This window comes from Sceloporus undulatus, chromosome 2 (genome assembly GCF_019175285.1).
Source record: "Sceloporus undulatus isolate JIND9_A2432 ecotype Alabama chromosome 2, SceUnd_v1.1, whole genome shotgun sequence".
NCBI classification, from domain to species: Eukaryota; Metazoa; Chordata; class Lepidosauria; order Squamata; family Phrynosomatidae; genus Sceloporus; species Sceloporus undulatus.
In genome coordinates, this window is record NC_056523.1 from 21,938,596 (window position 1) to 21,965,560 (window position 26,965).

At 42.0% G+C, this 26,965-nt stretch overlaps 1 protein-coding gene across 2 annotated transcripts in view; it reads right to left on the bottom strand.

Moving 5' to 3' along the window:
• GABBR1 (gamma-aminobutyric acid type B receptor subunit 1) overlaps positions 1-26,965 on the bottom strand; it is a 196,954-nt gene that overhangs the window by 92,141 nt on the left and 77,848 nt on the right. The gene's annotated exons all lie outside the window — the stretch shown is intronic.

Genomic DNA, 26,965 nt, shown 5'->3' on the forward strand with positions numbered 1-26,965 from the left:
TATCTACTCCAGGAGTGATGTGCTGTTTGAATTCGACAACAAAATCATCAATCATCATCATCCCATTCTCCATCAAGGTAACCAACATTTTATGCAACATAAGAGGAAATCTGGATGTGTCCCCAGAAATTTGCAAATAAAGCAAATACTGTGTACATTGACAAAATCTGCATAATTTATTGTTCTTCTGATAGCACCCAAAGACCCGTAATGTTTGTATAGAATAAATTATTGTAGATTTAATCTCTGTCCAGTTTAAAGAACCTCAAGGAAAGGGTCTGGGAAAGACCACTCTTTGCTTTGAAATGTTGTGCAGTGGGCACTGCTAATCAAAGCAGGCCCTGCTAAGTTAAAAGGACCAGTGGCATGCCTTCCAATGGTTTATAGATGAAACCGTGGTATGGATGGTCAGGCAACAGTAGAGTGTGGTAAGGATGAAAAAAGTTATTAATAAGGAGGAAGTCAAAAGAAGTTGCAGCAGTTTATTTTTGCCTGTGTCTACTTGGAAGGACAAGAGTTTGCCCCACCTGTCCTGTCCCCCTGCTGAGTTAACTGAGTGCAAACTATCTCTGGACATTGCACTCAGTTTGCAGCAAATAAAGTAAGCTGAATATAAAGGGACAAAGTGGGAGAAGGAGAAAGAAACTGGAACAAGCCTCCTCTGAAAAAATCTTGTTCAAGAAAACCCATGATAGGTTCACTTCAGGGTTGCCCTAAGTAAGAAATGACTTGAAGGCACACAACAACAAGTGCTAGAAAGCTTCCTAGCAAGAACACATGTGTCCAAAAACACATTTTGTGCATACAGTCCTGCTTCTAACATGGGCAACATCCAACCATTTCCTGAGTTGCTGTTTCTAAAAGTTGATTAAAAAAACCAACAACCATTGACATGGGGTTCAGTGACATGTTACTCTCTATAGCAAAACCCTGTCTACTGCTGCTACTTCATGCAAAAAGCAAAACAAAAAACAAAAACAAAAACAAAAAAACACCCAAAAATGCACTGGGAGTAGGGAATTTTTTCTTTAAAATGGATAATTTCCCATTTAAAAATTATAATTTCCCATTTCCTTTCCTGTTAATTCCGCAGCATGCTGAGATAGTATACCAAAACAACAGATACCTGCTCAGTAATAATGAAAAATGAATAATCTTGGCCAATCTATTTAAGTTTTATTTTTCTGCTCATTCAAAACAATTACTGACACATATATATCCCAGGAACTCTTTGGGTTTATAATTCATAAGCAATTGGCTATGCAGAAGCAGTCAGCCAAGTGGGTGCTGAAATGTCTGAATGCTGACAAGAAACAAAATCAGATGGATACCTCCACACTGAATTTACAGTAGAATGATCCACGATAATTTTTTGAAATGACTCATTACTGTTGATGAAACATGAAACTATGATTGGGAGAACAAACACTCCTTGCAATAGTAGCAGCTGGGTTCTCCAGGGCTGAAGAAATTCAAGACTCAAAGGTCAGCAGGAAAGGTCGTACTCACAGTTTTGGGGGATAAGGAAGGTATTTTGGTGACTGACTATATCTTCAGAAGGACCAAACAGTTCATTCAGAATACTACTCTAACTTTTTGTGCCCATTAAAAGAGACAATAAAGGAAAAATGGTGAGGGAAGCTGCAGAAAGTTGTCCTCTTTGCAGGAGAAAGTACCTGCTCACAGGACTGGCAAGACGATGGATGTTTTTGAAGAATTTGGGGCTTGAGTACACAAGCCATCCACCCTACCCACCAGCATTTACTCCATCTGACTATTTCCTGTTTCCACACTTTAAAAAGAGCTAGAAAGGAAGGACATTTTCAAATAATTCGGAGGTGATAGCAGAAGAGGAGTAGTATTTCAGTGACCAGCCATCATAATTTTTTGAAGGGTTAAAGAAACTTGAGTAATGATGTTCCAAATGCATTATACTTTGGGATGAATATGTGGAACAGCACATAAGTTTCATAGCTCTGTTATTCTCTTCTTGGTTGGGCCAAGAACTTTTTAGCACCCCCTTCCACATACACACATCAGTATCCTAGCAATTATTAGCCTGTCCATTGACAGAAAATGTCTTAATCAAAAGAAAAATCTTTTTAACCTTTTCAAAACTTAGAAAAATTGGTTTAAAAGCACAACTGATATGAGATTTTTTTTAAAAAATCTATTTGGGGATCATTTTTATTTTTGATTTGACATAACTTGAAGAAGGCAATCATGCTGTTCACTGATTAAAATTGTATGGGTTCATTTGTCTTCACCAGCTGTCAAAAGTCAGGAATGGGTGTTCATTTAAACACACAACCCTTCCCTAAAAATGTCTTTCCACACTACATCCCACACTCAGGTGGACAGAACAGAATGCAGAAAGGGGCAGCAATGGGAAGAACAAGGAATTCTGCTAACATTTATTTGCATTCTGCTTGTTATCACCATAATTTTGTGCAGGTTTTGCTATTATTCTTGTTATTATTCTTATTCTTATTATTCCCAGCTATTTCCCCAATACTGGGACACAAACAACTTAAAACTTATTAAAAATAGTACAGATTAAAAATAATAGAAACTATACAAAGACAACAGTATTTGTCTTTGTATTTATACAAAGCATAGTATTTATATTTTATATAAATATAAAAGTTATTTAAGAAACAAAGAAGGCTGCATTTTATCACCCTATTTATTCAACCTGTATTCAGAAAATATCATACGCAAGCAGGCTTAGATTCAGTAGCAGGAGGAGTAAAGATCAGAGGAAAGAACATTAACAATCTAAGATATGCCAATGACATCATACTACCAGCAGAAAACAACATAGATCTGGAACACATACTAAAGAAAGTCAAAGAAAAAAGTGTTCAGATAAGTTTAATGCTGAATATTAAGAAAACAAAAATAATGACCACAAAAGGACTAAATGAGTTCATCAAAGATGATGACAAACTAGAAACAGTCAAAGAGTTCCCATATCTTGGATCTAACATTGATCAGAATGGAGACTACAGTCAAGAATCAGAAGGAGACTAGGATTGGGAAGGCTAGCTATGAAAGAACTAGACAAGATCTAAAGTGCAAAGATGTAACACTGAATACTACAATTAGGATTGTTCAAACCCGGTTGCCATGTATGAATTTGAGAGCTGAACAGTGAAGAAAGTCAACTCATTTGAGATGATGTGGTGGGAAAGTGTTAAAGATTCCATGGACAGACAAAATGACAAATGTATGGGACCCAGATCAGATCAAGCCTGAGCTCTCCTGAAAACCAGGATGACTAAACTGAGGCTTTCATACTTTGGCCATATAATGAGACAGCAAATGACTCATTGGAAAAGGCAATGATCCTGGAAAAAGTGGAGGATAGTAGAAAGAGAGGTAAAGTCAGATGGTCAGACTCAGCCAGATGGTCAGACTCAATCAGATAGGCCATCTGCAGGACCTGAGCAGAGGGGTAGAGGACAACGGGTCTTAGAGATGTCTCTTTCACAGGGTCACCTGGAGTCAAGGTTGACTCAAGGGCAGTTAACAAGAAACAACAGCAACAACAAAATTAAAACTGTTACATTCATAAAAAGACTATATTACAAATCAAGAGTCTTATTGCATTTCAAAAGAAAGATGAAAGCCAGCGAGATAGAATTGGCTTCTGAATTACCTTCCTGCACAGTGTTATAGTACTTTCATTCTCCCTCCAGAGGGAACCAGTGGTAAATGTGTGGCTTTTGCCAAACAGTTTTTTCCAGCCTGACAAAAGCCACGTTATCATCATCTCCCTCAGCAATAGAACGGAAGTTCTTCGTAGGTGTATGGAAAGGTAAGCCAGAAGCTGCTTCTGTCTCACTGTCTTTCATCTTTATTTTGAAATCTCCAGCAAAACAGCACAGCACACCATTAAAAGCCCATTACGGTCAGTTTTTAAAAACATGCATGTATGCTCAAAAATTCTGGAGGGAAATATGTGATAGGACAAATGAAATATTAGGTACGAAACTGGAATTTAAACCAGAAACCTTACTCTTAAATATGATAGAGCCAAAATTGGAGGAAAAATATGGAAATATTATATTCTATATGTTGACATCAGCCAGACTGGTATATGCAAGATACTGGAAAATTAAGAAGGAAGTGCATATAGATAAATGGATTATCAAATTAATAGATATGTTGGAAATAGATATTCTGTCAAAAAAATTGAATAGAGAAGCAAAAAACCCCAAATTGGTTGAATGGGAAAATATATTAGACTACATAAAGAAGAAGTGAGGTAATGAGTTGGTGATAGATCTTACAGAAAAAAACTGAGAAATAGAACAAAACTGGATAAATGAAGCTGCAATAATTTGTAATATAATTCAAGGTATATCGATCTTGTATAGCTATAAAGATTCTGAAACGGAAGCATGTATTATTTGATATTATATTATAGAAATGATATTAATATTACAAACACATCCAACAAACCATATATAGATGAAGGGTATGCATTTATTTATAAACATCAGTAAAAGAGGATATACGGAAAAGATAGTAGATTTATGAATCAGCAAGTAGGAATCTTCAGAAGTCTTTTTTTAGATTTAGTCTTTAGATTAGTTTTTGTGTTGTTTGGAGGTAGTGGTTTCTTATATGTAGTGGAATGTATGTGGACTGTGTATGTTAAAAAACTTAATAAAAATGTATATTATTTAAAAACCTGACAGAATAAGGATGTTTTATTTACAGGTAAAAGAAGAGCAAGGAGGGAGCCACCTAAGTGTCCCTAGGCAGGGAGTTCCAAAGTCTGGGAGCAGCCAAAGAGAAGGCCCTCTTTCTTGTTCCCACCAAACAAGCTTGAGAAGGTGGTGTGACAGACAGAAGAGTCTCTGCTGAAGATCTAAGTGACTTGTATATAAAGATGCAGTCCTTCAAAGAGCTTGGACTCAAGCCATATAAGGCTTTATAGGTCATTGTTGTTGTTAGCTGTTCTCGCGTTGATTTCAACTCATGGCAACCCTGTGGATAAGATGTCTCCAAGTATCCCTATCTTCCACTGCTCTGCTTGGGTCCTGCAAGCCCATGCCCATGCCCATAACCCCCCCCCCCGACTGAGTCCATCCATTTAGTCTGTGGTCTTCCCCTCCTTCTTCTACCCTTTACCTTTCCTAGCATTGCTGTTTTTTCTAGTGATGCATGCATTATGTGGCCAAAGTATAATATTCTAAACTTGATCATCTTGGTTTCCAAGGAGAGCTCTGGTCTGGTCTGTTCAAGGACCCATTTGTTTGTCTTCCTAGCTGTCCACAGTATCCTGTGTACTCTTCTCCAGCATAACATATTGAATGAGTTGATTTACTTTCTGTCTGCTTCCTTCACTGTCTCTCACATCCAAACATGGTAACGAGGAATATGATGCCCTGGACGATTCTGACTTTAGTGCTCAGTTGTATGGCTTTATTCTTCAGGATGTTTTCTAGTTCTTTCATAGCTGCCCTTTCCATTTCTAATCTTCTTCTTATTTCTATTCAAATCTGCTATGAGAAATCAAATACATTTTGACAAATCATGCATGTATTTGGCAGTGCTCAGTTTCTTTAAAAGTGTTATAATGCTTAAAATTGTGCTCTAAACTGAAAACACTTGCATGATTCATCGCCCCCCTTTAATTTTATTGCTTATTAGCAGTATGTTATGGGATAAAGTTGCTTAGTGGTTAAGATACCAGTTGTGACAACTGGAAGACTGGCAGTTTGAGGCTCAAGTGCTGCATGATGGGGTGAGCTCCTAGAATCATAGAGCTGGAAGAGACCACAAGGGCCATCCAGTCCAACTCCCTGCCATGCAGGAACACAGAATCAAAGCACTCCTGACAAATGGCCATCCAGTCTCTGTTTCAAAACCTCCAAAGGAGACTCCACCACATTCCAAGGGAGTATGTTCCATTATCGAACAGCTCTTACAGTCAGGAAATTCTTCCTAATGTTAGGTGTAATCTCTATTCTTGTAGTTTGAACCCATTGCTGCTGGAGGCAGAAAATCCTACTACCACCTCTCTCCATCTCCATGACAATTTGCTTCTTGTTAATGACACTGCAAACCCACTGCCTAAAGGAGTCACCTCACTCTTTCTAATAGTAGGGTTGGCCATGCCCAGTACCAGCCTTTGAATTACTTGTCAAGAAGGTATTGGATGTAACAGATGCTGAGACCACACACTTTAAGGAAACAGCTCCATTTCTCAGAGAAAGTAAACTTAGGCCTGCAACTCACTGATTAATGCCTCACAGTTCTGCTGAGTGTGACTACAAGGAGAGGGGCAAAATGATGGTGTTGCCTCCCACAAAATATAATTTCTGCCCTCCCCCCATAAAATTTTCCTTCATTCCTTCAAGTTCTAACATCACACTAATGTAAAACTTCAGCTTGTAGAAACACAGTTTAGGCATCCAAAAAAAGGGGCAAGCAAAATAGTAATAGCATTTACATTTCTCTACTGCTTCATAGTGAACTCAGCACTCCCTAAGCAGTTTACAATTTGTTAGCCAACCATCTCCAACAAGCTGGGTACTAATTTTACCAACCCACAAAAAGATGGAAGGCTGAGTCAACTTTGGAGCCCTGGGATCGAACTCACAACATTGTGGCTGCAGTACTGGCATGTAACTGCTGCACCACCAGGGCTCTTGGTGACCAAGAGAACACAAACATAGTAAATAGAAGAGTTCTAGGTGCTTGTCTACAAAGGTCTGTCACTAGTCCCAGCTTCTGTCAACCTAGCAGTTTGAATGCATGCAGATGAAAGTAGATAAATAGGTACCACTTTAGTGGGAAGATAACACCGTTCAGTGCAGTCATGCTGGCCACATGACCACCAGAGTAGTCCTTGCACAATGCTGGCTCTTTGGCTTAGTAACAGAGATGAGTGTCACTCCCTAACAGTCAGTTACAACTAGACATTCATGTCAAGGGACTTCCTTTACCTTTTAGTAATATGTTATCATCAACCAAGACTTCATACCTATAGACGCCTTGCTCTATTCGTAGCACAAGGGGGAGGGAGACAGAATTTCAGCAGAAAAGCAACAAGGGAGAGGTTGCTCAGCCCTTCCCATTCAGTTCAAGTTTTGGGTTCATTGCAGGCTGCTCCCAGGCTTTGGATCACCCTCCCTGAGGAAACTAGAATGGCTCCCTCATTGCTCTCCTTCCATCTGCAAGTGAAAACTTTTCTATGATTTCTCCCCTTGGGACTTTGAGACAGGTGTTTTTTTAAAGAATTTTTTTTCAAATTAATTTTTATAACTGCATCAAACGAAAATAACATTAACCTCTTTCCCTTTTGCCCCTCCACACCAGTGATTAATACAATAACAGAGATGAGAAAGAATGAATGGTGTTAAATTGGTTCTGGTTCTCAGTCCCCCCACTTTCATATCAAGTGTAGCATTATAACAACAGAGTGCTTATCCAAATATCCTTCCCCCTCAACTGCACACATTTCCCACTATTCTACTCTATATTTATCTGGAACTCTAATGTCTGTGTTTTCATTTTTGTTGTTGTTGTTGTTATTGTTGTGTTCCCCCAAGTCATTCTTTATTTATGGCAACCCTAAGGCAAACTGATCATAGGGCTTTCTTGGTAAGTTTCTTCAGAGGAGGGTTGCGATTGCCATCTCTTTGAGGCTGAGAGAGTGTGACTTGCCCAATGAGTTTTAATGTTTGAGTGGGGAGTCAAACCTTGGTCTCTAGAGCCCAACTCTCAAATCATTACACCATACTGGCTCATCATTAGCATATTGAATATGCTATTGATGCAGTAAGATGCATCTGAATGAACTTTCCTTTTACCCAGTAAAGTATTATGAGATAGTTTTTCAATAATGGCTAGAGACAGTTATTTTTAAGGGTAAAGGTACACCTGGAATATAGGTGGGGGAAGTCACCTAAAGGAAGCCTGGAACTGCAACAGAGAAGTGCAGCTGCTGGTGGAAGCTTACCCTCCCCAAAGCTGCTCTTCCCTAAAGGAGATATTTTTCCTCAAAGATGGAGATATTGGGTTTTGGATGCAAGTATGTTTGTGTGGTGTGTGTTTTGGCCCACAGAGCAGAATCAGAAGTACATGCTGTCCAGAAGGACCAGCTGTTGCAGGCTGCCATCCCAAGCACCATTTAAAGACTTGTTGTCTTTAAATCCCACAGAATTCATCAGGACTTGCTACTGAGTAAACAAAAGATAGATGAGAATGGGTTATGCAAGCAGCTGTGCTTATCTAGCTCTGATATTAGGTGGATGGGGTAGTTAAGGGGAGGGCAATACACATAGGGTTGCCATAAGTCTGGACCTCCAAACCTAGACAAATGTAGGACAAAATTTTCAAATGGAGGGCACTTTTTTTTTTAATGGAGGACACACAAAAAAAATTGATGGTTTTAAAAAAATGTTAATATAAATTCATGTTTCTTAGGCATGATCAAAATGGAGGACATTTGGGCATTATTCCTAGACAGATGACAGAAATGTACTTTCCCTTTCTGGCCACCCCCCCTCCCCCCATTCCAAACAGCACATTTGGGCATTGAACATGGCTTTACTTAACATGGCCTCTTGCATATTTCAAAGGCTTATTCGATAACCAAACTCTTTGGGTTTCACACTGAACATGCTATGCATATTGAATATGTCAAGGTGGTTTAACAAGAAGTGGGTTTGCCCTCGGATTCAACTGTACTTCTCAGGAGTGTGTACTTGGTCAAGGGACTTTGGTTTTTTTTCACTGCGCATGAGTTTGTAAAAATGAGAGCAACTTACATTGGTCGTGCCTCAGAGGCTTGCTGATATCAGTATCACCATTAAAGAACCAAAAACATACAGAAAATGCACTTTGGAAGGTGACACTCCCTCGGCTTCAGAAACAGTGCCTGCATGTCTCTGAAGCTGACTCATATCATCACCATCACACTATCATTGTCAAAATAAGGGAGACTTGTTAGCATTAAAAGACCCCCCCAAAAAACAAAAAGCCACTTTGAGGCCTCTGGCCACTCACTCACCACCTCCTCCTCCTCCTCTTCTTCTCCTTCTTCTTACTCCTCCTCCTCCTCCTCCTCCTTTTCCGCCTCCTCCTTCTCCCCCTCCTTCATTTGCTGGGTGGCCTGGTAGGAACGGAGGAGGAGGAGGAGGGGGCGCGGGCGCGGGCAAGGCAGGGAGGGGGATGTGGACGCACAGAGGAGGTGCAGAAGGAGGTGTGCCTCCTGCGCGCTCCCGCCCCCCCTCCCCGCCCCCCGCCCCTGCCTCCCCGCACAGCTGCACCACCCACTTCCTCCTCCTCCTCCGTTCCAGGCCACGCGGCCACACACAGGAGGCACACCGCCTCCTCCTTTGCTTCCTCCACATGGCCGTGTGGCCTGGAACAGAGGAGGAGGAGGATGTGTGTGGCGCGGCCGCATGGGGAGGCGGGAGAAGGTGGGTTGGCGTCGTGCGGGCCCCGAACCGGGGGCTGGGGGCCAAACCGGACCGGGACCAGGAGGGGCCCCCCAAAAGCGGATTTGTCCCGGGGGCCACCGGGATATGGCATCCCTAAATACACAGCCTATTATTTTACATATTAAAAAAGGCTAATGGGGACTCAAGTTCTTCCAGCTTTCTCTCAATATATTTAAGTTGAAAGAAACATTGGGAAACCATAGGAGGGTTACAAATAGAAACGGAAGACTGTCCTATCTGGACTCTACTCTGCTCCATCAACACACACCTGAAAGATTTGGGGATTCAGGTCAATTGTACAAAAAACCTCTTTCTCTGCAAGGTCTCCAAGGGACACCTGTACCCAAAAGATGCCCACAGAGCTTCAATGAAGTTCTCCAACTTCCCACCTGATGTTGCCTCAAAGTATCTTTGTACAATAGTTGCAGAAGTTGGATTCTACTTCAACTACCCTGGCTCTATCCAACAGAATGCTGGGATTTGTAGTTTGCTGAGGTACTCAAGATTCCTTGCTGGAGAACTCAATTCCACACCCCTGACCTACAGCGCTAGAGCTCTCTAGCAGAGAATTTAAGTACCTCACCCCATTAAAAATCCCAGCATTCCATGGGACTGAGACATGGCAGTCAAAATGGAATCAATCTCCTGTTAATTTTGTAGTATTGATGAACTGTGGGTCTCACCCTACCTACCCAAAGAACTAAACTTGTGACTTCTTCATAAAACATTTGCTGGTATCATCTCCTGTGGGGAGAATGGAAGCTAAGCCTGGATTCCTCAAAGGTTCTTTCCTTCCAGAAGAATCCAACAATACACAGAAATCTCTTTAACTAAAAGTGGGGAGGGGGGTACTCAGCCATTTTTTATTTGGCAAAACCAGACTAATTGGACAATTTTGACTACAGAAGCCAGGGGAGGGCAACATGTGAGTCACCTCCTATTTGTTTTTGTAATATCTTACAAGCTCAGAGGTACAGTAGTGATGATATAGAATCACAGAGTTGGAAAGGGATGTCAAGGGCTATATAGTCCAACCCCCTGTTATGCAGAGATGCACTGCTAAAGCACTCCTGAGAGACAGCCATCCAACCTCTGTTTAAAGATCTCCAAGAGAAAGGAAGTCACCCACCTTCCAAGGCAGTCTATTCCACCATCAAACAGCTCTCACCATCAACATGTTATTCCTAATGTTTTGGTAGAATCTCTTTTTTTGTAATTTGAATCTGTCTTGCTACATGCTCTGGTCACTGGAGCAGCAGAAAACAAGCTTGCTCCATTTTCTACATGGTATCTCTTCAAATATTTAAAGATGGCTATAGTATTACCACTCAGTCTCCAGGCTAAACATACCCAGCTACCTGAGCCATTCCTCATGGGGCTTTGTTTCCAGATCTTTCACAATCTTACTTACCCTTCTCTGTACGCAAACCCACATACCCCCTGACTCATATTTCTATTTTAAAACAAGACACACAGTGAGTATGTGACTTGTTTTAAAGGAATCTTCACAAAACCCTCCTGAAGCACCTTTCTCCTTAAGAATAAAGTACACACTCCACATGTATCAAGTGATGGAGGAAGGTAAATTGACCTCAGATTGGCCCATTTTGCCATCCCTTGATTTAAGCAGCCTTTCAAATGCCCAGACTCCGCCCTTACTGCTAATGAGTGGAAGTGACATCGAGGTCATCCAGCTCAATCTCCTCTAAAGTAGGCCCTTAGTATCCTCTGGGGTTTGGTTCCAGGACCTCCCCCCCCCCCCACAGATCCCAAAAATCAGTGGAAGCTCAAGCCCCGTTAAATACAATGGCACTGTAAAAGCGGTGTCCCTTATATAAAATAGCAAAATCATGATTTGCTTTTTGGAATTTATATATGCTAAAAATATTTTCAAGCCACGGATGCTTGAATCCATGGATAAAAAAAATCCATTAATATGGAGGGCTTATTGTCATTCATTCTGTATTTCGAGGAAGCAACCTTGGTATGATGTTAAGACTGTCCCTGTTTTCATTTGTACTTTATCAGACAGTGCTGAAAACATATTCCAGGGCTATACCCACAGGTAGGGTTAGCAGTTTCCAGAGCCTGCCTGGCCCTTAGTTTCCAGTTTTCATGAGTCATCTCAAGTGGGAGATTAGAGGGCAAATTCTCCAGTTTTTCTGGGCAAGAGGAAAGGTCAGTGTACAAATCTCTAGTTCAACCTGTACAGCAATAGCTTGTTACAATTTCCAGTTTCATTGATTTATTGCTGCAACATGCAAAGACTCTCCAGGGGGTCTAAAGATTTAATTTAGCTTCCTCCTCCCCAGTTGTTGTAACACAAAAGCTCACCCTCCTGTTCTGCATCGACCTTCCAGGTAGAAGCAAGGAAGCTAGATTAAATAATATCTTCATTTCACCTTGATCCAGAAGCAGCCCCTTTATCTATGACTTCTGTCAATTTCCAAACAGAAAAATATATTCTCTCTGTGTTTGTGTGTGTGCTTGAAAGACTGAAAACTGTGAGCAACTGTGATTGGTATTTAATGCATAATGCAGTGGACCCTTTTTAAATGCTGGGGTTTGGTTCCAAGATCCCCCGTGAATAACAAAATCATGTATGCTCAAGTACAGTTAAATATAATGACACAGCAAAATGGTGTCCCTTATAAAAAATGGAAAATCAAGGTTTGATATTTGAAATTTATACTTTTTTTGAACATTTTCAAACCATGGATGCTTGAATCCGTGTATAAAAAATCAGTGTATAAGAAAGGCTGATTGTATTCTACTTAGCACATGTTGGCCCATCTTGAACCCCCTTGGTTTGGTTTTTGAAATCTCAGGGTCTGAAATGATACTAAAGTGGCATCTGTATCCATAGCATAGGGGAGTCCTGTGTTGTCAAAAAGCTGTTATAAAATATACCCAAGCCTGCTGCAAAATGTCTTGCTTCCTGAACAGGAAAGGACAAGATGGTAACTACTCCCTATTTTCTGTACAGAAGACAACTGGGGAAAGGCAGTATATCCTCCACCCCATCTGAGACATCAGGCTAGTATAGGGCCCCTAGGATAGACTGTGTGTTCATCTGGGTCCTTCTGCTGTTTTGGGTCAAGGGATCCAGTAGAACATCTTGTGGGGCAGGGCCTGTCCTCAAGTATTTGTCCCTGAGTTGGTGACTTCATTTAGCCACATGGTAGAGCCATGGTTTTTCTTCTGGTCTTTTGCCCTCCAAATTCCCTCACCTGTAGGACTTTCTGTGTATTAGCACAAATTGGCTTCCTTCATTTCTCTGGATGTATGTGAAGAAGAAGATGGTTTTTCTCTCTCTGCAATCTGCTCGCGCGTGCGAATTCCTGTGCCAAGGCTGGGCATCCGCTTCTAACAGCAGAGGCAGGGACTATTTATATGGCAGTTGACTGACAGAACAGGAAGAGAGAAGCCATGAGAATGGGGATAACTAAGAGCACATAGGCTGCTATGTATCTATTGGGGGAATGGGAGTGAACTCAAGCCTCTTTTCTGTGGTCATGAGTGAGCCCCATTTTTGCCCGCAATCACGTCACACTCAGTGAAACAATTAGAGAGGAACAAGGAGAAAACAAGCATGACGCAGATACATTATTCTGTTGCTGAGCAGTAAGCACAGACAGCTTGGAAATTAAAAAGATGGGAAGACATAGCACTGGAGAGAGGATGAAGAAGGCCACTCCTGCCATCTAACGGGTGCTCCCATAAATGTCTGCTTTTGGAATACCCTTGTTTCTGCTGCACTCTTGTGGTCATTGAACTACCAGGCTAGTTTTTTAATGGGAATATCTGATTTTTCAGTGACTGGGCTAAAAAGGCCCAGTATGCCCTCCTGACTCAGCTATGGGAACAGCATGTGAACACATACATTTGATGAGTTAAGTGAGAGCAGCAGCACCACCACTGCATCAACCAGTCTCTGTATTGTCATTCAGGGCTGGGAATACAAGTCCCTCCAGAATGTTTCTGGGCAACAACTTTTGTAAGATCTGGCTAGCCTAAGCCAATGGTTAAGGGATGATAGGATTTGTAGTTCAACAACATTTGAAGGGCACACACTCCCTACTCCTAGGAGCATCATCTGTTATATAAGGAATGCTCAGAATATGCAAGATTTGGAAAGAAGGAAGGAAGGAGTGAGCAAGGAAGCAAGCAAGCAAGCACAGGATGATAATGCGGACAGGGATGTAAGGGCTTTTTTTAAACAGCAGCAACAACAACAACAGGGAGTGGAGTAGAGTCATAGTGAGCCATTTGGGGCCGTTTTTAAAAAGGGGTTTTATAAATTTGGAGGGGATTGGAGGATATGGCCTCCAAATACCTATGAAGTCCTAATGCCACCTTTCACCCTTGGCAGAAGTCCAACCCAGACACAGAACATGAGAAGACTATGGAATTCATTGTTGCAAAATCTAGTGATGGCAGCCAACCTGAGTGGCCTTAAAAGAGGATGGGTTGCATTCACGGAGGATCAGGATATCAGTGGGTGACTTCTCAGCATGATAGCTTTATATATTTCCTCCATATTCAGAAGCAGCAAGTCCTCTGAATATTAGTCACTGGAAAATGCCAGCAGGAGGACATTGATTCCTGTCCTACTTGGGGCATTCTCATAGGCATCTGGTAAACCCAGGGCGGGCGCTCCCATTATAAATACAGCAACAGACCACATCAGATAGCAGATCATATGGAGTGTTAAATATGTTGTTCCCCCCACCACCCAGACAGGGCTGCCAGGTCAATATTGTCGTAGATCCCAAAATTTCAGGGCCAAAGCCTGAACCCTGAAAACAACATCAGGTAGGTCCTCAGGATGTTACAAGACCCTATTATAGATGATGACTAAATTGAGACTTCTATACTTTGGGCACACCATGAGATGAGATGACTCACAAGAAAAGACAATACATAATGCTTGGCAAGATGAAAGGCAGTAGGAAAAGAGGACAGGCATCAATGAAGGATGCCTGTGCCCTGAGTTTGCAAGACCTGAGCAGGGTTGTTGACAACAGGGTGACCTGGAGGTCTCTCACTCATAGGATTGCCGTAAAACAGAGTTGACTTGATGACAGTTAACAACATTAACAACACTCCAGCGATCCCTCACTACAGGGTATGGCTTGTTCTGCAATTTGTGACTCAGAGGATTCCTATTTCAGAGCCAGGCATTGTGGGTGGGATATCCATGGAGACTGCCTGTGCGCTCAGGTCATCTCCCAGGACACCCACCCACAACGTCTGGCTCTGGGGAAGGAATCCTCAGAGCCAAGCATTTGGGAAAACCAGCTCTGGAAGCGCTTTGCTCTATGCAAAACCCATCCACTCTCCCTTGGTCTCACTCTCAGAAGTGAGACTGAGAGTGGGCAGAGAGGATGGCAGCAATGGGGAGTGTGAGACTGTGAAGCATCAGGGCAGTGGTGAGGACATGGTGGGGGAGACATGTGACAGCAGCAGAGGTGCTTCAGAATAGCTTCTGCCACTACAAGACAGTACTGGACTAGATTCTTCTTTGATCTAGCATAGTTCTTCTGTCATGTTGACAAAATCCCTGAGATCAAAAAGGATATTAAATCAAGATCAAACAGGAGACTGCAACTCCTCTTTGACAGCACCCCAGTGCAGAAATGTATTCATGGCTGACCTGAAACAACATTTTCTCAGGTCCTGTATGCAAAAGCCTCCATGGGATTGAAGTTTGTTTCTAAGGCCACATTGCAGAATTAATACAGTTTGACACCACTTTAACCGTCATGGCTCCATCCTATGGAATCCTGGAATTTGTAGTTTGTATTGGCAGCTGAGCTCTCTGACAGAGAAGGCTAAATATCTCACAAAACCACAGATCCCAGAATTCCATAGCATTAAGACATAGCAGTTAAAGCAGTATCAAATTGTATTAATTCTGCAGCTTAAATGCAGTCTTAGGGGCAAAACAGACTGCCCCTTTGAAGCGGCATCCCACCACCCCATTCCTCACCAGATCAGGGACATGGCAACCACATGCCGTGACCCCAATCCAATGCTTTGCCAGCACTAAAAAGAACGGCAAAATGCTGCTCCTTTTAGTGCTGGCAAAAAGGGCTTTTCACTGATTCTTCAGCGCAGTGTGTGCTGTCTGTTTATCGCCGGTCTGTTTAGCCCCTTAGCCTCAGTTCCTTATTTGTACAAAAGTTCAGAACACAGCCAAATCATAGAGATGAATAAGGACATGAGATCCAAATGCCCCTGCGCCCCAAATCCAGCTTTTAAATACTCCATGGTGCATACTTCTATAATCAGGAGACTCTTCCCTTCAATATAAAATACTTTTCTTACCAATTTATACAAAGCTACTTTTGAAAATTTCACATAAAGAAATGATAACAGAAGATGACAATGAAGGACATATTTCTTTATTTCCAAAAGGAAACAACACTCTCTCCCCCCAAATAAACTACAGATCTTCACGATTTATACATCCTCACATCCTAGGGAGTCTCTACTGTTAGATGGTACTCATTTGGAGCTGACTCAAAATTCTTTCTATGTGTACTTCTTATCTTTATTCATACGTATGATATGGTTATGTTATGAGTTTTAGGCAAATAAGGAACTGGGAATAAGGAATAACTTAAGCCTCACAAAATTTCTCCTTTGCCTGTGATACTCTGATAACAATGTGGGCAGAAACATTTGGAAGTTCTATCAGAACCTCAGTAGCTTTCATCCTGCCATCAGCCTGAGTCTAGACCAGGCCCCGTAGCTGGTTCACTTTGTTGGCATTACTATGTAACTGTGTAATGGTCCCATAAGGCCCACTTTTTTCCAAACACTCACTGATGGTTACACTTGCTTATCCTTTTTCACCCAGAACATACCATTAATGCTCAAGTTCTCTGGATCAACCACATCTGCTTTGTTTCCCAAGACAGACTCAGTCACTATCAATCAGATAAAAAAACAATGGACAAGTTGAGACTGGTACATAGGAACAATCTACTGCAAAACAGACCCATGACTACTTACAGCTCTTAGCTGAGACCCTGCATCATTAATGCTGTATATAATCAATGATACATATAAATCAATTAAGGAAGTCAGGACCCTGAGTCTGCAAGACCTGAGCAGGGTTGCTGATGATAGAGTGACTTGGAGGTCTCTCATTCATGGGGTAGTCATAGGTTGAAGTTTACAGCAGTTAACAAACAACAATCATAAATTAATAACCACCCATTCTGGGCGATAACACCTCTGTCTCACACATTGTGCCTGTGCTCAGTGACAGACAGCTCTGCAACCTTAAACAGCTACTTATCAACAAATGGCTAAGGGACAAAGCCCTGCTACAAATACAGATGCTAACTCCATTCCACATCCATTCTAGCAACCCCATAATATAACCAAATAATGTCTCCCACAACAACAGAGGTTCGTGCACTTGCTCATCTTCTAATCTTGTATAAACCAGCAGCCTCTGCCCTCCATGATCCTTGTACCTAGGGCAAACAATCTTTACACTGATGAATTTGTTGATGTTCCCCTTCAAGTCTTTTTGGACTGATGGCAACCTATGGGGAATCTATCATGGGGTTTTCTTTGCAAGATTTGTTCATGGGAGTTTGCCATGGCCTTCCTCTGAAGTGGAGAGAGGGTGAGAAGCTGAGCAGGGACTTGAGCCCTGGTCTCCCAGAATGCTAGTTCAATGCTCAAACCACTGCACCATGTTGACTCTTACACAAATGAATACAGGAACACAAATCTCGCATCAGAAAAACCAATATACAAAAAACAGTGTCAGAAAATGTTGGACGCACAGGGCCTTTTGTCATTAGTTTCCAAATGGCTACAAATTAATTGGGAAGTGTTACGTTTTTTGTCCAGTGGACACTGGTGGCTTCCAAAAGCCATCAAAGTGTAAACAGTTCAAGGTCAGCGAAACACAAGGGCTAGAGTTCCACCAGTCACCCAGATAAGATGGTTAAGAACAATTAAGATATGGAGGAGCTGCTGGGAGATTTATGGCAAGCTATCTCAACAACACCTGGGGGCTAATTAATAAGCATCTCTGATTTAACAGCCTTTGGGTTGATGTTTCTCTCTTAACCTTTCAACAAAGGATGGGGATATGTTGTCTTCAGCATCTTTGGCCTCTGTCAGCTCCTGCTGTGAAGCAGGGTCCCCCACTGCCTCATCCTTAACCTCCCCAGACTCAGAAAAAGCTCCATTATCAGGAGCTGCAGGTTCTTGGCAATCTGCCTCTTACTCTCCCTCCAAATCATTGGACTGTAGAAGGTGAGTTTTGACACTGAGGCTGCATCTGCATGGCAGAAATAATGCAGTTTGACAACATGTTAGCTGCCATGGCTCAATGCTATGGAATTCTGGGATTTGTAGTTTGTTGGAGCACCAGAGCTCTCTGACAGGGAAGGTTAAATGACTCAAAAACTTACAATTGCCAGAATCCCATAGCACTGAGCCATGAAAGTTAATGTTCTGTCAAACTGTATTATTTCTGCAGTGCAGATACAGCTCAGGTATTAGTTCAAATTTAGGAACTATCCAAAGTGCTGAGTACTTTCCCTAAAATAGGTTCAGCACCTGAGATAGCTAGTTTAAAATTCAGATTAAATATGAAACTGATTTACTCTCCCACCAGCAAGTAAGCCACCTTATTACTATCACCAATGTTTTGAACTGATCTTAGCAGACTCTGTACATTAATACATAGGTTGGTTTTGACAACAGGTGTGTGTATAGCCTTTTTAAAAAGACTACAAATCACAATAGTACACTTTTGCTTCAGCATACAACAAACATTTCTCTGAAAGCAGAATTCATTGGTTTAACACTTCAAAGAAAATGGTTCAGCAGACTTGCATCTTGGTTGACAGATACTTATAAACAAAGGGTGGGTGGCCGTCTGTAGGGGATGTTTTGATTGTGAGTTCCTACATGGCAGAATGGGGTTGGACTGGATGATCCTTGTGGTCTCTTCCAACTCTATGATTCTTTGATTCTATGATCATGCCTTAATAGCCACAATTTAATTGGGATGTTAATGCTAACTATGCTTTTGAACGTTTGGGATCAGGGTTAACAACACATTTGGCATTGCCTACATTGTATTTCATTCTTATCCCACCACCCTTCACGTGCACTGTGCATATATATCTGAGGCTTGAATACACTCATCCCTTCACATTCGCCGGGGTTAGGGGTACAGGACCCTCGTGAATGTGGAAAAAATGTAAATAACAATAACACAATAACACCCCTCTGAGAATCTCTAGGTCCTACAGTGTAACTCTGTGGTCAACATCTGCCAGACACTGACCGTAGAATTGTGCTGGAGGAGCTACAAATGCCCAGTGGAGTGTTCTCTCTAGGAATCTCTAGGTCCTTCAGTGTGGCTTTTGGATAACGTTGACTATAGAGTTGCGCTGGAAGACCTAGCTATTCCTAGAGAGTATGTATTTTCCCTGGAAGAAGATTAACCATCCATTATGAAGCCAAGCCCTGCCTCCAGCCCATCTGCCTTGGTCCAGGCCTCGTAGGTAGAGAGTAACTGCTGGACCTCATCCCCTTTCCCTCCACCACTCCCTTCTCCTTTTGTGTCATGTCTTTTTAGATTGTAAGCCCGAGGGCAGGGAACTGTCTGATTAAAAAGACTGTATGTAGAGCACTGTGTAAATTTACAGCGCTTCATAAATAAAGGTGAATAATAATAATAATAATAATAATAATAATAATAATAATAATAATAATTGTGAATAATCAAATCCAGAAAAGTCAAATCCCCAAATGTGGAGGGACAAATGTATTGTATTCCATGTATCTGGTTGTAATTCATGAAAACTTCCAATTAAATAAACCTCTTGGTCTTAAAGGTACTATGAGGGGGTGCTGAAATGTTATTGGCCCAACCAAGAAGGGAACAATCTAGAGCATGCTATTCCACATATTCACCCCAAATTTTGATGTACTTGGAACATTGTTTCTCAAGTTTCTTTAATCTATCTTTTTTAAAAAATCTGAATCATTCAAAAATTCCCTTCCATTCAAAATCTTTTTAAAGTTTGGAAACAGGAAACAGATAAGATTTGGTGAGTAGTGTGGATGGTCTATGCACTCACACCCCAGTTTCTTTAAAACATCCATTGTCTTGCTAACCCTGTAAGCAGTCACATTGTCTTGCAAAAAGAGAACACCTTTCTGCAATTTCCCTTTCCTTTTTCCTTCAACCCCTCCTTTAATCAGTGCAACAGAGTAGTATTCTGCATTAACTATTTGGTCTATATGAAGATAGTAATCAAAATACTTTCCTTATCCCAAAAAACTGTGGCCATGACCTTTCCTGCTGAACTTTGAGTCTTGAATTTCTTCCACTTTGGAGAACCCGAGTGCCGCCATTGCAAGAACTGTTATTTGGTCTCCATACCATAGTGATATAACCATGTTTCATCAACAGTGACAAGTCATTCCAAAAAATTATCACTAGATTGCTCAAAATGTCACTATGGCATATTTTCAGAATGGTGCATCATAGTTTAATTCATTCTTTGTTGTTTTTGTCGTCTTTCCGACTTATGGAAACTGTAAGGCCATAGAGTTTTCTGAGGCTGAGATGACTCGCTCAAGATCACCAGTGGACTTCTTTGGTCAAGTGAGGAATTAAACTCTGATCACCTTACAAACTAGCTACGCTGGTTTGGGCAGATGGAATTGAAAGTAAAAATAATTAAATCTGGAGGTTACTGAGCTGGGGAAGACTGCTTTAACGTAAAAGCTGAATGATCTATGGCAGTGATTCCCAAACTTTGGTTTTCCAGGTCTTTTGGACTTCAACTCCTGGAAGCCCCAGACACCTTGTCCAACAGTCAGGAATTCTGGGATCTGAAGTCCAAAACATTTGGAGGGCCAAAGTTTGGGACCCACTGGTCTATGGGATAAAATCCACATATGTCACTGTATATCTTTCAACTGATTAGGCAGGGACAGTCCCAATTAAACTTCTTTCATCATGTTTTTTAAGTGGCTTTTAAAATGTCCCTGTTTCTTTTCCCTCCTCCCACTCTACCCCTTTGTCCTCAGTTTATTTCAGTTGCTGCAAAGTGAGTTAAAATGTCAAAGTAGTTTGCACTCAGCTCAGCAGGTGGGACATGTGGGGTTGGGGCAGAATCTTCCCTGCCCAGGAGACTCAGACAAAAGCAAACTGCTGCAGCTTTTCCTAGTTTGTGTGTTCTTTCTTACGAATAATATTTGCCAACTTGACCACATTGTGATGTTGCTTGACCACATGTGCCCTAGCTTTTATCTGTGAAACATTAGAGGCACATCACTCTCAAATGTAGTTTTTTAGAGAGCTATACAACCACCATGTTTTGGGCTATTATAACTTATCTTGTTTCATCTCAGAATGCTCTGTAGTGCTTGAGCCTAAGACAAACCATCAGCAGGCAGCATGAAAATCCCCTGCTTCTTGCTCCATCAGGCTCAGTTCTCATCCTCAACCTCAGATTTTATTCTGAAGACCAAAAAGGCTTAATACTGCCACCTGCTGACAATATAAAAGAACAATTTTCTTAAATCATAAAAAAGCTACAGCAACCTTGTAAAAGGTGCCAAATGGCAGATAATACTAGGTATTCAGTCCTACTTCCAGATATAGCTAACTTCCAGCTACTGATCCCAATTATACACATAGGATCTATAACATATGGATATGTGCTCTCTCCAGAAATAGCAGAAGTATCGGTTCCTGTGGAATATGACAAAAGGTGCTGTTGCATCCAAATCCTGCTTCTGGGTTTCTCAGAGGTACAATACTGCAAGAAATAGACTTTTGGGCTGTTGCTGGACTGGAGAGGGTTTTGGACCGACCCCTACATGGTTATTCATAATCTTAGAATCATAGAGCTGGAAGAGATCATCCAGGGACATCAGTTTCAACTCCCTGCTATGCAGGAATACACAATAACCACTAAGCATACTCAGGTTTGGTTGTGGGTTGTTGGGTTTTTTTGGACTTTTACAGGACTTCCATTCTTCTGGATTCCCCCCACTAAAGATGGATGGTGCCACCTTACCAGTATAAGGGCCAGAAATTGATGTCTCTGGTTTTCCATTTGCACCAGTCAATTCACACTGTGTATCTGCTATGCACACTCCATTCTCACCAGACTGTTTTTGGAGTCCCAACTCATCCTTAGGTATGTTTGCTTTTGAAAGTGTCCTTTGCACAGGCATGTTAGAAAGGGGCATGAAGGGGATGAAGAAACTGTAATCTTGGAGTTTTGGTGTGGCTGAAAAGTGTCTCCTCAGCTTGCTTTGGTGGTAATGGTGGCGGTGGTGGATAAGCACCTGGAGTCTTGGCATCTGGAAGGGAGGAATTTCTCTAGCTTGGAAAAAGTAAGCTCTAATGTTTTATGCTTTAAACTTCTTGAAAACCAGTGATTGGCTAATTAAAATCATTAACTTTGTGTCTGCTTTAGCTCCAACAGTACATATCCCTCTGCTCCCCAGTGATCTCTGATCTCCCTGTGGAACTGGCTCCCCCCATTTCCATCAGTCTCACTTATATTGCAAATCTAAGAACACAACCTTAGCATAAATCAAGATGTGTCAATACATCTCTAGGTATCTGGCACAGGCAACAGGATAGTGTCCACTGTTTCTAGTTTATATCTGGCAACAACTCTCTATCCACCAATAGGGGGAAGAACCAAAGGCTCAGAGAGCACACATAACTACTGCCTCCAGCATCTGAGGTGGTTGACTCATGCTGCCTAGTGACAGGATTGGCCCAGTGTGATGCTGAAACAAGACTGCACCATCCACACACAAGAAGGAGATATCAGCAGTTCTCAACAGTTTTTAGGTTGTTTCAAATTACTGTGAACTGCCTTGAATTGTTCTGAATTGTTGGTATCCCACCCCAAGATTTTAACAATATAGGGCAAGATATATTTTGAAGATAGATGATAGCTCTAGATGACAGTACTAGGTAAAGTTGAAGTCAGCAGGGAAAGAGGACCATGAAGCAAGTGCAGTGGTGCCCCAGCACCAGGTGTCGCTGATGAGGAAAATGACGGGATGGTGTAGGATCAGGGAGTGGTGCGCAAGGATGGGGAGCACACACAGGGATGGGGGGTGGCATGTGGGGACAAGGAGCAGCTCCAGGGAGTACATGTTGGGGACAATGCAGGAGGGAGGGCCTGATTGCGTGTCATCCCTCTTCTGGGGTATCGCTCAGTGTGAACTGCACCACTGCACCCCATAGTGATGCCACTGCACAGGTGGATGGAATCAATGGAGGAAGCCATAGCCCTGAATTTGAAAGATCTGAGCAGGGAAGTAGTGATTGATTGATTGATTTGTATTTCATTTTTATGCCACCTTTCTCCCAGAAAGGGGCCCAAGGCGGCCCACAAATAAAAACAATTTAAAAACACATTACAATTAAAACAATTAAAAACATCAAATAAAAACAATTCAAAATTATTTATATTAAAATGTACAATACCCACCCCAGAAAACAAACACATATAAAAGCCATCCCATGATTATATATTAAAAGCCTGCCTGAATAAAACTCTTTTTGCTTGCCAACGAAAGGCTAGCACGGAGGGGGTCAGCTTAGCCTCCCATGAAAGGGAGTTCCAGAGGATGGGAGCAGCTACTGAGAAGGTTCTCTCTTGTGTCCTCATCAGGTCAGCCTACTGAGAGAAAGCCTTCCACTGAAGGTCTTAGGGCTCTAGCAGGTTTGTATAGTGAGATACAGTGGTGCCTCGGGTTACGAATTTAATTCGTTCCGCGGCCGCTTTCGTAACCCGAAAAGCCTTCGCAAGCCGAAAACCCATAGGCGCTAATGGGGAAAAGCCGCGTTTCGTGTGAAAAAGCCGAAAAAAGCACCAAAAATTTTCTTCGTAACCCGAAAAAACATTCGTAACCCGGAACAATTATTTCCTATGGGATTTTTTCGTATCCCGGAAATTTCGTAACCTGGGTATTTCGTATCCCGGGGTACCACTGTATAAGGGCAGTACAGACAGGCGGCTGGAAGCCACCTCTTCCTGCCCTGGATTGGTGCCGCAGCAGCTACATGCTGCGGCACTGATCCATGACCCAAAAGAAGCTGCTCTGAGCAGCTACCTCAAAGAAGCATCACAGGCATGCTCGCCCACCATGATGATGCCCCTTCTGGCCAGTGTTGTTTGGGAGCTGCGCCTGCCACATGTCATAATGGCATGCACCGTGTGGATGGGCGCATGCCATGATGGCAGTGGAGAGGTGGAACTAGCACTCAGAGCATGTGAATGCTTTGCTCTAGTTCAGCCCTAGTACGCAGTCAGGCCGGCACAAAGTGTCGGTCTGTAATGCCTCTTAGTCTGGACCTAAGCTGGACAGGGCTTTATAGGTCGTGGCCAGCACTATGAATTGTGCCCAGAAACAAACCAGTAGCCAGTGAAGCTGTTTCAACAAGGGAGTTATATGCTCCCTATGATTGGCACCGGACAGTATTCTAGCTGCAGTGTTTTGGACTCACTGAAGTTTCCGAACAATTTCCAAAGTAGAGTGTGTTACAGTAGTTCAAACAGGGTGTAATCATGGCATGTATCACTATAGTCAGATCTGATGTCTCAGGGAACAGGCGCAGCTGGCACATTAGTTTTAAATGTGCAAATGCACTACTGTCCACTGCTGAAACCTGGGCATCAAGGCTCAGAGCTGAGTTAAGGAGGACACCCAAGCTGAAAGCCTAAGATTTTAGGGGGAGTGTAACCTCGTCCAGCACAGGCAAAGTCCCTATTCCCTGATCTGCCTTAAGACTGACCAGGGGCACCTCTGCCATGTCTGAAGTAAATTTCAATTTGCTCATTCTCACCCAGTCCATTACTGACTGCAGACATTTGTTCAGTACAGAGACAGCTTCTTTGGAATCAGATAGGAAGGAGAGATTGAGTTGGATATCATCCACATGCTGGTAACACCGCACCCCAAAACTTTGGATGCCTTCTCCCAGCAGTTTTATGTAGATGTGAAATAACATGGAGGACCAAACTGAATCCTGTGGAACTCCACAGGCCAACAGCCAGGGAGTTGAACAGGATTCCCCCAACACCACCTTCTGAGTTCACCCCTCCAAGAAAGACTGGAACCACTGCACAACAATGCCCCCAAGTCCCATCCCAGTTGTCATTGTGTGCTTTCAAGTTGTTTCCAACATATGGCAACTCTAAGGCAACCCTATCATGGGGTTTCCTTGGCAAGTTTCTTCAGAGGGAATTTGCCACTGTCATCCTCTGAGGCTGAGAGAGTGTGACTTGCCCAAGGTCACCCAGTGGGTTTACATGGCTGAGCCAGGATTCAAACTCTGGTCTCCAGAGTTGTAGTCCAATGCTTAAATCACTAGACCACACTGGCTCATAAGTCAGTATATACCTGTATATACATATGTATAAGTCTAGAAATTTAGGTTAAAAATTGACCCCAAAAACCTGAGTCGACTTATCCACAGGTCAATGTAAGTACTGTACCTTAACGGCAAGAGTATAATCTGTCCTGGAAGAACCGACCCCCATTACTCTTCTATCCATTCAGCCTTAATTACGGGGGCCTGGGATTCTGTATATTCTTTGACATTGTTTTCCTTTGCTCTATCCTTTAGCTCCTTTGTTGCATGCCCCTAAGTTTTACTCTCGACTTATCCACAGGTCATATCAAAATCCATAATCCCTCCTCCAAAAAATACTTGCCCTCAACTTATACATGAGATCAACGTATATTTGTTTATATATGGTATATGGTTCTGTGATTTTGTGCTCTCCCAGTGTGGTGCAGGAGCATAGTCACAGAGTGATAATCAGTCATAATAATAGGGTGACTATGTCAGGACTATGCCAGGCTCTAAGGTTTATGTTCCAAAACGTGAGACTCAGATTTTCTGGAGTAAAAGGCTGGTAGGTCCTACTGATGCTGCAAGACTGGTGTTACAAGGCAGCACCTAGTGGTGCTATTAAGCATGACACATTAAGCATTATCCCCAGTAGTGGCACAGATTACACCATTCAAATAAAGAAATATTAGGTTAATAAATTAGGAACACACACACATTTTTCAATGCAATACTGTTGTCCTGAGATTCATTCCCCTTGCTCTGCACACTGGAGAAGGGGAGTCAGGCCCTAAGATATGGCAACTCTAGAAGCAGTATGGTTTCATTCAAAATTATTAACATTAGTTATTAAATAGTAAGTTATTAAATTAGTAAGTGTGGTGTAGTGGATTGAGCATTGGACTATGACTCTGGAGACCAGGGTTTGAATCCCAGTTCGGCCATGAAACCCACTGGATGACCTTGGGTAAGTCATACTCTCTCAGCCTCAGAGGATGGCAATGGCAAACCCTCTCTGACGAATTTTGCCAATAAAACCTTGTAATAGGTTCATCTTAGGTTCACCATAAGTTGGAAATGACTTGAAGGCTCACAGGAACAACAACAATTTCATTTATTTTCAGTCTCCCCCACCTAAGCTTCTTAAAACCTGAGCCACTTAAAACCTTGTTTAAATAAAATAGCATCTTTTGGTTTGCAGGAAAGTGATGGGGAAGCAGTGCCAGTTCTCAACAGTCCTGCTCCCTCACCTAACCTTAAGCCCTTGCTTAGGCATCTTGCCTACTACCCACACCATGCCTCATAAAAGCTAAAGCCAGGCCTGGTTGAACAAACCCCACAAAGGGTCTTGTCATACTGCAAAAACTACAAAGTTTGATCTGGTATGGGCTTTTATAGATTATACATAAATTCCATATAATATCACTCTGTTGTGCTTTGGTCAGATATTACTGTACTGTGTCTTGATCTTGGAATCATAGTTTAGGAAGGATTATCAGCAAATTGGAGCTTGTCAAGAGAAAAACAACCCAGGTGATAAACAAGACTACTTGTGAAAGGGATCTGGGAGTCCAAGTAGACCACAAATTGAACATGAGTCAACAGTGTTCTCAGAAAAGGAAAAGGGTACTCAACTTGAGGATAATGGAGCAGAGGGGAATTTCAGCACAGAATAAGTAAAGAGATAGTACAGTAATATCTTGTTAATCTAAATGAATTTAAGTCTCCAGGACCAGATGAACTACATCCAAGGGTATTAAAAGAACTGGCAAATGTAATATTGGAGCCATTGGCAATGATCTTTGAAAACTCCTGGAGAACAGGAGAAGTCCCAGCAGACTGGAGGAGGGCAAACGTTGTTCCCATCTTCAAAAACAGGAAAAAATAGGAACCCAACAATTATCATCCAGTTAGTCTGCATCAATACCAGGAAAGATTCTAGAGCAGATCATTAAACAGAGAGTCTGTGACCATCTAGAAAGCAATGCCATAATCACAAAAAGTCAACATGAGTTTCAGAGAAAGAAGTCATGCCAGACAAATCTGATATCTTTCTTTGATAAAATTACCAGCATTGTAGATGAAGGGAATGCTGTGGATATAGTATATCTTG